The sequence below is a fragment of the Periplaneta americana genome, chromosome 2 (assembly GCF_040183065.1).
Source record: "Periplaneta americana isolate PAMFEO1 chromosome 2, P.americana_PAMFEO1_priV1, whole genome shotgun sequence".
Classification (NCBI taxonomy): Eukaryota; Metazoa; Arthropoda; class Insecta; order Blattodea; family Blattidae; genus Periplaneta; species Periplaneta americana.
This window is the reverse complement of record NC_091118.1, coordinates 215695291-215709679: the sequence shown is the minus strand read 5'-3', so window position 1 is coordinate 215709679 and position 14389 is coordinate 215695291.

The following is a 14389-nucleotide window of genomic DNA, read 5'->3' as shown; positions in this document are numbered from 1 at the left end:
AAAATATTAGGAGACATTTGGAATCAAACTTGAACAGCAACACAGAAAAAATGTTAAATTACATGGAAAATTTGAGGAAGGACATTAAAAATCTAATTCACGAAGTTTGAAGCAGAAATTTTAAAACTTATAGAAAAGTGGAAATAAACTAAAATCGAAGGGCAAGCAAAATTTAAAGAAAAAATAAGAAAATTCGAAACAAGAAACTGAAATGAAAATGGAAAAGATAGAAAGAAATTTTGAAAAGAATGCAGAAAACGGACAAAGAAAGATTAAAAATAAACGTACAGGATAATGAAAAAAATAGTATATGGGGAAGAGATGAAGAAATCTGAAAATATATGGAGAAGATAGGAAGAAATCTAAAAATAATTGGAAATAGTGGAAAAAATCTGAAAATAATTTTGCAAATTGTGATAAAAATCTGAAAATAGTTGAACAGTGGAAGAAATCTCAAAAGAATTGATAACAGTGAAAAAATTATAAAAAAGAATTGGGCACAGTGAAGAAATGTGAAAAGAATTGGGAACAGTAAAATAAATCTGAAAAGAATTGGGCATAGTGGAAGAAATTTGAAGAGAACTGGACATAGTCGAAGAAATCTGAAGAGAATTTGGCATAGCGGAAGAAATTTGAAGAGAACTGGACATAGTCGAAGAAATCTGAAGAGAATTGGGCATAGTGGAAGAAATTTGAAGAGAACTGGACATAGTCGAAGAAATCTAAAGAGAATTGGGCATAGTGGAAGAAATTTGAAGAGAACTGGACATAGTCGAAGAAATCTGAAGAGAATTTGGCATAGCGGAAGAAATTTGAAGAGAACTGGACATAGTCGAAGAAATCTGAAGAGAATTGGGCATAGTGGAAGAAATTTGAAGAGAACTGGACATAGTCGAAGAAATCTAAAGAGAATTGGGCATAGTGGAAGAAATTTGAAGAGAACTGGACATAGTCGAAGAAATCTGAAGAGAATTTGGCATAGCGGAAGAAATTTGAAGAGAACTGGACATAGTCGAAGAAATCTGAAGAGAATTGGGCATAGTGGAAGAAATTTGAAGAGAACTGGACATAGTCGAAGAAATCTAAAGAGAATTGGGCATAGTGGAAGAAATTTGAAGAGAACTGGACATAGTCGAAGAAATCTGAAGAGAATTTGGCATAGCGGAAGAAATTTGAAGAGAACTGGACATAGTCGAAGAAATCTGAAGAGAATTGGGCATAGTGGAAGAAATTTGAAGAGAACTGGACATAGTCGAAGAAATCTGAAGAGAATTGGGCATAGTGGAAGAAATTTGAAGAGAACTGGACATAGTCGAAGAAATCTGAAGAGAATTGGGCATAGTGGAAGAAATTTGAAGAGAACTGGACATAGTCGAAGAAATCTGAAGAGAATTTGGCATAGCGGAAGAAATTTGAAGAGAACTGGACATAGTCGAAGAAATCTGAAGAGAATTGGGCATAGTGGAAGAAATTTGAAGAGAACTGGACATAGTCGAAGAAATCTAAAGAGAATTGGGCATAGTGGAAGAAATTTGAAGAGAACTGGACATAGTCGAAGAAATCTGAAGAGAATTTGGCATAGCGGAAGAAATTTGAAGAGAACTGGACATAGTCGAAGAAATCTGAAGAGAATTGGGCATAGTGGAAGAAATTTGAAGAGAACTGGACATAGTCGAAGAAATCTAAAGAGAATTGGGCATAGTGGAAGAAATTTGAAGAGAACTGGACATAGTCGAAGAAATCTAAAGAGAATTGGGCATAGTGGAAGAAATTTGAAGAGAACTGGACATAGTCGAAGAAATCTAAAGAGAATTGGGCATAGTGGAAGAAATTTGAAGAGAACTGGACATAGTCGAAGAAATCTAAAGAGAATTGGGCATAGTGGAAGAAATTTGAAGAGAACTGGACATAGTCGAAGAAATCTAAAGAGAATTGGGCATAGTGGAAGAAATTTGAAGAGAACTGGACATAGTCGAAGAAATCTAAAGAGAATTGGGCATAGTGGAAGAAATTTGAAGAGAACTGGACATAGTCGAAGAAATCTAAAGAGAATTGGGCATAGTGGAAGAAATTTGAAGAGAACTGGACATAGTCGAAGAAATCTGAAGAGAATTGGGCATAGTGGAAGAAATTTGAAGAGAACTGGACATAGTCGAAGAAATCTAAAGAGAATTGGGCATAGTGGAAGAAATTTGAAGAGAAATAGACATAGTCGAAGAAATCTAAAGAGAATTGGGCATAGTGGAAGAAATTTGAAGAGAACTGGACATAGTCGAAGAAATCTAAAGAGAATTGGGCATAGTGGAAGAAATTTGAAGAGAAATAGACATAGTCGAAGAAATCTAAAGAGAATTGGGCATAGTGGAAGAAATTTGAAGAGAAATAGACATAGTCGAAGAAATCTAAAGAGAATTGGGCATAGTGGAAGAAATTTGAAGAGAAATAGACATAGTCGAAGAAATCTAAAGAGAATTGGGCATAGTGGAAGAAATTTGAAGAGAACTGGACATAGTCGAAGAAATCTAGTGAGAATTGGGCATAGTGGAAGAAATTTGAAAATAATTGGTCATAGTGGAATAAATCTGAAAATAATCGGGAACGGTTGAAGAAATCTGGGAAAAAATCTGAAAAGAAATGGACACAGTGGAAGGAATCTCTAAAAAATTTGAGCAGAGACAAAGAAATCTGAAAAGAATTGAGCAAAAAAAGAAACCTGAAAACAAGTTCGAGAGAGAAGGATAAAACAGAAGACAAACAAAGAAATAGAGAATGAAAAAGTTGAAAAGAAATTGCGAAGACAGATGAGGGAAAACTGAAAAGAAATTAGGAACACAAGAATAAAAAGGAATCTGAAAGTAAATGGAGAGCATGAGAGAAGAGAATTTCAGAATGATGAGAGAAAATTTAAGAATGGCTATTATAAGACAGAGGCAGGAGGAAAACTTAGAAACACTGGTACATGCGGTTCCATTAACCTCGTGAAGGTTCTATTCCTGTCCACGTTAACAACAAGCACATCTCAATTCAGGGTTGACTAGTGCAGGGTGGAGATTCGTTTCATGTCAAGAGATAGTTATGTTTTATAAACAGACGAGTTCTCCGTTAAACATTCATGGCCCCTTGGACGCGGCTGACTCAATTCTACGCGACCCTTGACCCACATCCGTACACGTGGACTGGACAGGACAGGTATCGATTTGGTGCCGGTTAATTCACGACGCGGCAGTCAAATTGGACTAATCAGGCCCTTGGGAATCTCTCCCCCGAACCGGGAATCCTTAAACCACGACCAGGCAGAATGTTTAACAGAACAGATAGGCGTGGTGTAGCCGTGGCCACATTATACATAACCATAGTTCCACAGCATCGTGTGACACGAAGAAGCAGACATTAACAATCAGCGGGGCTCTCTACCCATGTGGTGAACACGGCGCTACCTTACATGCGTGAGGTTGCAGTGGCCAAATGTAAGACAGACAGTCATCAGGATCTCTTCACTCCTAAACTCCATCGGATTCCTCCACCTCTTGTTACACGGTCATACTAAGCTTTATATTTCGTGTGAGAACATAGAAAGACGATAAAAATTTATATTTCAATACTTTCACGAAACGTAGTTGGACCGATCTCCTCACTCCTTGTTATTCCACGTATTCAGGAAAAACTGATCCGAAAATTAATTATATGGCACATAAAATCAGTCTTACTGAAAAACTGATGCGTCTTTATTTGCAAGATAATCCAAAAGGAGATGCAATCAAAATTGACTTCAAAAGGGTTTATGGTTGTTTTATTTCTTACATAAGACCGTGCAATGGAAAGATCTTACTACTCCAAATATAAAGCTTGAGACAAAATGTTAATGTTTGAGATAATTTCCATATCGCATCCTCAGTAGATATTGGGTGACCAGTTAAAATTCATGTTGAAACTTCTTAAATGTCTGTAAAAGATTATGTTTCCAACAGTTATTCTTTTTTTGAAAAGATCATAACCCGTGTGAATCTCTATCTTCCAATATTTGGTTAAACCTATAGATCCATTTATACTTAAAAAAGTATTATTCAATGAATAAGGTTTATTAAACTGTGGAAAAAGAAAAGGAGACCATTGTCCATTTTTTAAAAGTATTTATTGTGCTCCTGGCACTGATAGAGCTTTCCAGTTGACACATTTGGGTTATTATCTCGCCACGAAATCTCACTCGCAACATGTGAAGATCTTCAAAGTATCTGTCGAACTCTTGGCACTGATCGAGCTTTCCAGTTGACACATTTGGGTTATTATGTCGCCACGAAATCTCACTCGCAACATGTGAAGATATTCAAAGTATCTTGGCACTGATCGAGCTTTCCAGTTAACACATTTGGGTTATTATGTCGCCACGAAATCTCACTCGCAACATGTGAAGATATTCAAAGTATCTGTCAACCTCTTGGCACTGATCGAGCTTTCCAGTTAACACATTTGGGTTATTATGTCGCCACGAAATCTCACTCGCAACATGTGAAGATATTCAAAGTATCTGTCAACCTCTTGGCACTGATCGAGCTTTCCAGTTAACACATTTGGGTTATTATGTCGCCACGAAATCTCACTCGCAACATGTGAAGATATTCAAAGTATCTGTCAACCTCTTGGCACTGATCGAGCTTTCCAGTTAACACATTTGGGTTATTATGTCGCCACGAAATCTCACTCGCAACATGTGAAGATATTCAAAGTATCTGTTAACCTCTTGGCACTGATCGAGCTTTCCAGTTAACACATTTGGGTTATTATGTCGCCACGAAATCTCACTCGCAACATGTGAAGATATTCAAAGTATCTGTCAACCTCTTGGCACTGATCGAGCTTTCCAGTTAACACATTTGGGTTATTATGTCGCCACGAAATCTCACTCGCAACATGTGAAGATATTCAAAGTATCTGTCAACCTCTTGGCACTGATCGAGCTTTCCAGTTAACACATTTGGGTTATTATGTCGCCACGAAATCTCACTCGCAACATGTGAAGATATTCAGAGTATCTGTCAACCTCTTGGCACTGATCGAGCTTTCCAGTTAACACATTTGGGTTATTATGTCGCCACGAAATCTCACTCGCAACATGTGAAGATATTCAAAGTATCTGTCAACCTCTTGGCACTGATCGAGCTTTCCAGTTAACACATTTGGGTTATTATGTCGCCACGAAATCTCACTCGCAACATGTGAAGATCTTCAAAGTATCTGTCGAACTCTTGGCACTGATCGTGTTTTCCAGTTAACACATTTGGTTACTTAACTCGTCAGAGAATCTTACTCACAACTTGTGAAGATCTTCAAAGTATCTGTCAACCTCTTGGCACTGATCGTGTTTTCCAGTTATCACATTTGGTTACTTCTCTCGCCAGAGATTCTTACCCGCAACATGTGAAGAGGCTGACAATATTTTACGACCTGAATTCTAACATATGCTAACTCCAAAAATTGTGAAATTGAGTTAAACACATGTAAGTATGATAATGTTAAGTCAAAGGATATGATGTAAAAAACAGTCTAATATTTGTTCTATGTCAAGTTTATTGGACTCATGAGAAACCACCTGAATTCTAAACCATTCTATGTCCATGTAATTAGTACATATAGAATTTAGAAAGCACCAAGAGTTAGCATGTTCTAGAATTGAGGTCCTCATTTGTCGTCGCTGTCTCACGGATAGCAGTTCCCTTATCACATTCGGGTCCTTCCCTCGCCGGGGGTTGCGGAAGCGACAGAAGAGAAACAAGTTGATGATGAGGCGCTTTGAGCACCGCCTGTAATTAAAGCTTCTTTTTGATTAATCAAGACGTCCTTCAGAGCAGAATCTGTCTGCATCTCGGCTCCAAGTGAACTACTGCGATGCCAACTCAACTGTTTGTACTTCCTCCTTCAATAAATGGACGTAACACAATGCAAGTTCCATTATAACGGTTATTTTACCTCTGAGGCATCATCTGACATTGAGCGCCTGATATACCCTAGCTTTTTGGATTATTGTACCTGACGAAATTTTTCTTAAATGTTATTTCTTTGTCGAGAGTCTGTGATCTCGTGAAGTGTAGCAACGGGGACACATCTGCAGTTTCAATAGAAATTCTGCTTACAGAAACATCTGAAGGCAAAGCACGCAACTGGGAGGAGGCAGCAACTGCATTTTCCTCGAGGTTCACGTAAGACATGGACCTGACTTTAATTTCCGTATGAAGGAAATCATTCTGAGAATACTTTCATGGCCATCATCCATCAAACAGCTTCCACGTAAATTCTTCTTAAAGATGTTCCCCAATTTTATTCTGTTATTCCAATTCCTCGCTTTCTAATTATATGGCATAACAACACTGACTAAGACTGCGGTGCTGTAAAAAAATAGATTTCGAGATACAGGGATACTGAAAAAGTGGTTTTCCGTACACCTGTCTGTCAGTCTGTTAGTTTATCCGGCAATGACGTAAATGAAATATAACAGTTTTAGTATAAAATTAATTTACTTGAAACCAAAAACACAAATTAGTATTCAACTTATGGAATCGTTAAACAATTTACTATGTTATATTCTTCTTGCCTAAAATAAAATTACAAATAAGACGGAAAGTGAACACGTTTGGGTAAGAGATATTAATTGCACACACAATAATTATTTGTGAGGCCCGTACAAGGCGACGGACTCTTGCTTCAAATTGTGGCCAGTGAGTGAACATATTGCATTTGTTACGAGTGAGCGGAGCACAAAGCAGACTGCTAACGTAGGATTCTCTCCAGTAAGACCCATTACAACTACTAACATATACACAGTGTGAACTAATATATCTATACAGATGTTAGCAGTTTATTCCTTGGACAGAGTACAACAAAAAATTCTACAGTAATATTATGTCGGTCCCAAATGAATATTTTCCTAACAAAAACCTCATTTTCCTCTACTTGTTAACGCTGTTTTACTCGATAAGTACTATTCTTACAATTCTGATTTTTATCTTATCATTAGAGGAACTGATAAAGAATGATTTATCCCTTTGGAGTTTACAAATAAATTGGACGGATTTCTTTCAAATAATATAAAAGTTTAAGGCGTATCCTTATGAGCTCTGGCAACACTGCTGGAGGTACAAAGGGACGGAATGCTGCTATTCAGACCTGAGTTCGTGTGAGTAGAGGATGCGCTGTTACCAAAGTACGCAGATTTTCACCCTTATTTAGTAAATAATAATATTCCTGCAACTTCGAGAATTAGCCCAAACGCAAGAATCACCTCATCGAGAGCTCATATTCCTGCAACTTCGAGAATTAGCCCAAACGCAACAATCACCTCATCGAGAGCTCATATTCCTGCAACTCCGAGAATTAGCCCAAACGCAACAATCACCTCAACGAGATCTCATATTCCTGCAACTCCGAGAATTAGCCCAAACGCAACAATCACCTCAACGAGATCTCATATTCCTGCAACTCGGAGAATTAGCCCAAACGCAACAATCACCTCGAGAGCTCATATCCCTGCAACTCCGAGAATTAGCCCAAACGTAACAATCACCTCAACGAGATCTCATATTCCTGCAACTCCGAGAATTAGCCCAAACGCAACAATCACCTCAACGAGATCTCATATTCCTGCAACTCGGAGAATTAGCCCAAACGCAACAATCACCTCAACGAGAGCTCATATCCCTGCAACTCCGAGAATTAGCCCAAACGCAACAATCACCTCAACGAGATCTCATATTCCTGCAACTCCGAGAATTAGCCCAAACGCAACAATCACCTCAACGAGATCTCATATTCCTGCAACTCCGAGAATTAGCCCAAACGCAACAATCACCTCAACGAGATCTCATATTCCTGCAACTCCGAGAATTAGCCCAAACGCAACAATCACCTTATCGAGAGCTCATATCCCTGCAACTCCGAGAATTAGCCCACACAACAGTAACAGCATGTCAATATCTACGCTGAGTGCTTTGTCTCATTCTCATAGTAATTGGACCAAAGGACAAGTTTCAGCCACGTAGTGCATAACGACGGTGCCGGTATGGTGGAAGCGGCGGATTTCATTCGGAACGAGTAATAGAGAGCTAGCAAGTGGAGAGGAATTCAGCAACGCGTGCAAATTAAGCGGAGATAATGACGAGTTGATTGTGGAAGTGGACAACGGGCGTTATCGACCAGCGCTCCATTGTCACATCGGTCACCACCAGACCGATGGAGCAGCGTTTTTGGGTCCTCTTCCCGCACTCGCCTCTCCGCCCACTTTGCAGTGCTAACAGCAGGTTTCGAATGAACTTGGATTCGAGTGTTACAATATTATTATTACCTTGAAGGTCCTTGAGTAAAAGAAAGCATCGAGACATCTTGGCTTCGGGATGGAAGCTGTGTCAGTTGAATTAATTGCATTTGCAGAAACTTCCACAATCACATGAATTTATGTGCTGTACTTCGTGAGTTAAGGAGTCGGATGTAACAGAATATAGACTACCGATGCATATTCCAGTTTTCATCTGACTAATGCGAAGGAAACCTTTAATGATTTATGAATCAGGAGCACAGAAATAGTAATTTATTGATCTGCGAGACCCAACACTTTAATTGTATGGTTATAAATGTAATCTGAAGTTTAATATCAGAGAAAACGCCAAGATCTTTGATACTATCTGTTCTCGTAATTTGATTCTCAATTAAATTTGTACTTGAATTAAGGGAAGACTCCACTGAAAATCATGACAATTTTTCCAAATTTTTTTTAGCTATTTCACTTATCCAGAATTTATATTTTCATACCCCAAATGGATTCATCTCAATTCTGATTACAAATACTCGTATGTTTACACTTTTTAAATTAAGGCTGGAAGGGGGCTTGGAATTTAAAGAGCTGTCAAAATTGTTTTTCATCGAAGAATTCTTTTTTTTATATTTCTGATTACAAATCTAGTAACTTTTTGTTGGCTCCCTGAAGTTACTAGATGAATGTAGCGAAGGAGAATATTAATTTACATGAATATTCATTTTATTTTCAAAGCTATTTTTCTGTGTTCATTTTTGTTGATTCAACACTAACTTTCTTATGTCAAATATTAATCAATCTGGATGAAATTTTTACTGCAAGTATTTATGAGGTAGCTGCATTTTTCGAGGCATTTATTTTGTGAGAAATGCTGCTAGTTTATTTTATTAATATTTTTCTTAATGCTGCTAGTTTATTTTATCAATATTTTTCTTAAGAAATTTTCTTAATGCTGCTAGTTTATTTTATTAATATTTTTCTTAATGCTGCTAGTTTATTTTATCAATATTTTTCTTAAGAAATTTTCTTAATGCTGCTAGTTTATTTTATTAATATTTTTCTTAATGCTGCTAGTTTATTTTATCAATATTTTTCTTAAGAAATTTTCTTAATGCTGCTAGTTTATTTTATTAATATTTTTCTTAATGCTACTAGTTTATTTTATCAATATTTTTCTTAAGAAATTTTCTTAATGCTGCTAGTTTATTTTATTAATATTTTTCTTAATGCTGCTAGTTTATTTTATTAATATTTTTCTTAATGCTACTAGTTTATTTTATCAATATTTTTCTTAAGAAATTTTCTTAATGCTGCTAGTTTATTTTATTAATATTTTTCTTAATGCTGCTAGTTTGCTTCATTAATATTTTTCTTAATGCTGCTAGTTTATTTTATCAATATTTTTCTTAAGAAATTTTCTTAATGCTGCTAGTTTATTTTATTAATATTTTTCTTAATGCTGCTAGTTTATTTTATCAATATTTTTCTTAAGAAATTTTCTTAATGCTGCTAGTTTATTTTATTAATATTTTTCTTAATGCTACTAGTTTATTTTATCAATATTTTTCTTAAGAAATTTTCTTAATGCTGCTAGTTTATTTTATTAATATTTTTCTTAATGCTGCTAGTTTATTTTATCAATATTTTTCTTAAGAAAATTTCTTAATGCTGCTAGTTTATTTTATTAATATTTTTCTTAATGCTGCTAGTTTATTTTATCAATATTTTTCTTAAGAAATTTTCTTAATGCTGCTAGTTTATTTTATTAATATTTTTCTTAATGCTACTAGTTTATTTTATCAATATTTTTCTTAAGAAATTTTCTTAATGCTGCTAGTTTATTTTATTAATATTTTTCTTAATGCTGCTAGTTTATTTTATCAATATTTTTCTTAAGAAAATTTCTTAATGCTGCTAGTTTATTTTATTAATATTTTTCTTAATGCTACTAGTTTATTTTATCAATATTTTTCTTAAGAAATTTTCTTAATCATGCTAGTTTATTTTATTAATATTTTTCTTAATGCTGCTAGTTTATTTTATTAATATTTTTCTTAATGCTGCTAGTTTATTTTATCAATATTTTTCTTAAGAAATTTTCTTAATGCTGCTAGTTTATTTTATTAATATTTTTCTTAATGCTACTAGTTTATTTTATTAATATTTTTCTTAATGCTGCTAGTTTATTTTATTAATATTTTTCTTAATGCTGCTAGTTTATTTTATTAATATTTTTCTTAAGAAAAATATTAATAAAATAAACTAGCAGCATTTCTCACAAAATAAATGCCTCGAAAGATGCAGCTACCTCATAAATATTTGCAGTAAAAATTTCATCCAGATTGATCAATATTTGGCATAAGAAAGTTGATGTTGAATCAACAAAAATGAACACAGAAAAATAGATTTGAAAATAAAATGAATATTCATGTAAATTAATATTCTCCTCCGCTACATTCATCTAGTAACTTCAGGGAGCCAACAAAAAGTTACTAGATTTGTAATCAGAAATTTAAAAAAAGAATTCTTCGATGAAAAACAATTTTGACAGCTCTTTAAATTCCAAGCCCCCTTCCAGCCTTAATTTAAAAAAATGTAAACATACGAGTATTTGAAATCAGAATTGAGCTGAATCCATTTGGGGTATGAAAATATAAATTCTGAATAAGTGAAATAGCTAAAAAAAATTTGGAAAAATTGTCATGATTTTCAGTGGAGTCTTCCCTTAATTCAAGTAGCCTGCCTCATACAGGCAATTCGGAAACAATAATTTTCATGTTATTCTGTTCAGATCATTTGACTATAGTTTTCTTGTCACGCTGAAGAGTTTGTCAATCAACAATATTTTTTATTGCACGAAGGATTATTAAATCGTCAACGAATAACAAACTATTCGCATTTATTCTTGTACAGATATCTACCAAAATTATATACAAGAGGTCCTAAGCCATGTAGTGAATACAAGCTACTGTTACGACAATAACAAAAATGCTTCAGACTATGTTTTAGAAATGTTTACAATTCCCTCACAACCAGATTTACACATTAGTTTGTAAATGAGAATTTGTTTTGTTAATCTTTCTTCGTTGAATCTATTTAGACGATCGTCCCTGATTCTTGCTGTGTGCCCATATTATTCCTTACTGCAAATGTATGAGCTCCTGTCAGGTTTATTCTGCCTTTATTATGGCATTTATACTCAGCCTTGATGTACAAATGCCAAATATATAAAGTTACTTTATTTCTACTTCATATTTAGGGTTTTGAACGAAAAAATTAGTCCTGGAACTACCCATAAATTATAACAACATTTGATGAGTTTTCTTTTTTCATTCCATTGTTTAACTCCAGCTTGGGGGTTGGGCGAAGGGCTAACAACCCATCACCGTAAAAAAGCAGCTTGTTACGAAACCTAACAATAAGCTTCTTGTCTATGCGGATGACGTGAATATGTTAGGTGAAAATCCACAAACGATTAGGGAAAACACGGAAATTCTACTTGAAACAAGTAAAGAGATAGGGTTGGAAGTAAATCCCGAAAAAACTAAGTATATGATTATGTCTCGTGATCAGAATATTGTACGAAATGGAAATATAAAAGTTGGAGATTTACACTTCGAAGAGGTGGAAAAATTCAAATATCTTGGAGCAAAAGCAACAAATATAAACGACACTCGGGAGGAAATTAAACGCAGAATAAATATGGGAGATGCGTGTTATTATTCGGTTGAGAAGATTTTGTCATCTAGTCTGCTGTCAAAAAATATGAAAGTTAGATTTTATAAAACAGTTATATTACCGGTTGTTCTGTATGGTTGTGAAACTTGGACTCTCACTTTCAGAGAGGAACAGAGATTGAGGGTTTTTGAGAATAAGGTTCTTAGGAAAATATTTGGGGCTAAAAGGGATGAAGTTACAGGAGGATGGAGAAAGTTACACAACGCAGAGCTGCACGAATTGTATCCTTCACCCGACATAATTAGGAACATTAAATCCAGACGTTTGAAATGGGCAGGGCATGTAGCACGTACGGGCGAATCCAGAAATACATATATAGTGTTAGTTGGGAGGCCAGAGGGGAAAATACCTTTGGGGAGGCCGAGACGTAGATGGGAAGATATTAAAATGGATTTGAGGGAGGTGGGATATGATGATAGAGACTGGATTAATCTTGCTCAGGATAGGGACCAATGGCGGGTTTATGTGAGGGTGGCAATGAACCTCCGGGTTCCTTAAAAGCCAGTAAGTAAGTTACTGCTCCACAGACGCTCTGAGATTCTCCTATTTAATCTGCTCTCATCCAAATTTCTGATTAAATGCAACACATATGGACGGATCAACTTTGTCTTCAGCTAGAAAGCCGTCCTCCCCGGTTGAGGGCGTCATGTAACACTTTAGACAGAACTGCTGCAAGGGAACATGGTATGAAAGAATAGCATCACTAAAGATAGCTAGGCCTGTGGAAGTGCTGCAGAAATGCCTTCTAACGTGCAAACTGTTAGATCATCTTCTACCATGTCGCTTACATAGCTGTCATTCACCTCTCTATCACAGTACAGAATTAACCTGAGCAATATTATTAATTGCAGGAGGTTACTCTTTAAGATATTGCAAAGAAAAAAAAAGTTGAATAAAATTTTATTTTGCTCATTTTTACTTCCTTTTCTTGATAAAAATTATTTTATATGACATATTTCATAGCATGTTTTGGGAAAGCCATTCGTTTAATTCCCAATATGCTCAGTCAATTTAAGAGAGCAGTGTATTGTGATATTAAATTATTGAAAGAATTTTAGTTTTGTTCTTTAAATGTTCAGAAATTTGATCTGAATAAATGTAACATTTTAAATTTCCTTGCAGACGAAAAGTTACATTTCTTGGGATGAAATTTCTCAAAGAATAACCCCCCTGAAATTTCGCTTTTTGACAACGTTCATTCCAGACCACGGGTGTCCAAACGCCTATAGATTTTATTGGCTTATTTTACGACGCTGTATCAACATCTAGGTTATTTAGCGTCTGAATGATATGAAGGTGATAATGCCGGTGAAATGAGTCCGGGGTCCAGCACCGAAAGTTACTCAGCATTTGCTCGTATTGGGTTGAGAGAAAACCCCGGAAAAAACCTCAACCTGGTAACTTGCCCCGACCGGGTTTCGAACCCGGGCCACCTGGTTTCACGGCCAGACGCGCTGACCGTTACTCCACAGGTGTGGACCAGTCAATTTAAGAGAGCAGTGTATTATGATAATAAATTATTGAAAGGATTTCAGTTTTGTTCTTTAATTGTGCAGAAATTTGATCCCAACAAATGTAACATTTTAAATTTCTTTGCAGACGTAAAGTTACATTTCTTGGTATGAAAATTCTCAATGAATAACCCCCCTGAAATTTCGCTTTTTGACAACGTTCATTCCAGACCACGGGTGTCCAAACGCCTACAGAACCAGGAGATATTGCACGTCAAGCATGCTCTGCTAAGGTCAATAACTTTCCATAAAATAGGAAAAAGGACTTTAAAGAATATGCGCTGCGGGTTGCTTACGCCAGGGGTTACCTCGTACGAGTTACAATTGGACATCTATGTTCTAAACGATGTTACAGCCATTTTGTACACATTATTGCGCTTTTCCTCACATACATTTTTCCGAACAATGGTTTTAGTTTCTGCTGATGCAAAATGGGCTTCTTCACTACACAGGATCTGCTACAATTACTCGTAGCATTCAGAATATTTTCCGCAAAATTTTATTCTCGCTGCTGTTCGGAGTCAAGACTGAGATTGAGGAACAAAATGGATTTTATATCAATCACTTTTTACATAAAGAAATAATGAATAAATACAACAGTAAATGAAAATAAGTATCATAAATCCAGTCAACACCACGCAACCGGCCATGTAACATCGACTCTCTCCACGGCTTCTAAATTTCATTCACAACACGCTACCATTCCATGCGTCGTGATGACTGTTGCAACTTTTTACTTTTTAGCAGTCTCTTTCATTTTCATAAGCTGCACACATGTTTTTGCAGACTTTTATTCAAGGCATTGATTTAATATCTAGACTTTATAGAGGTTGAATTACTA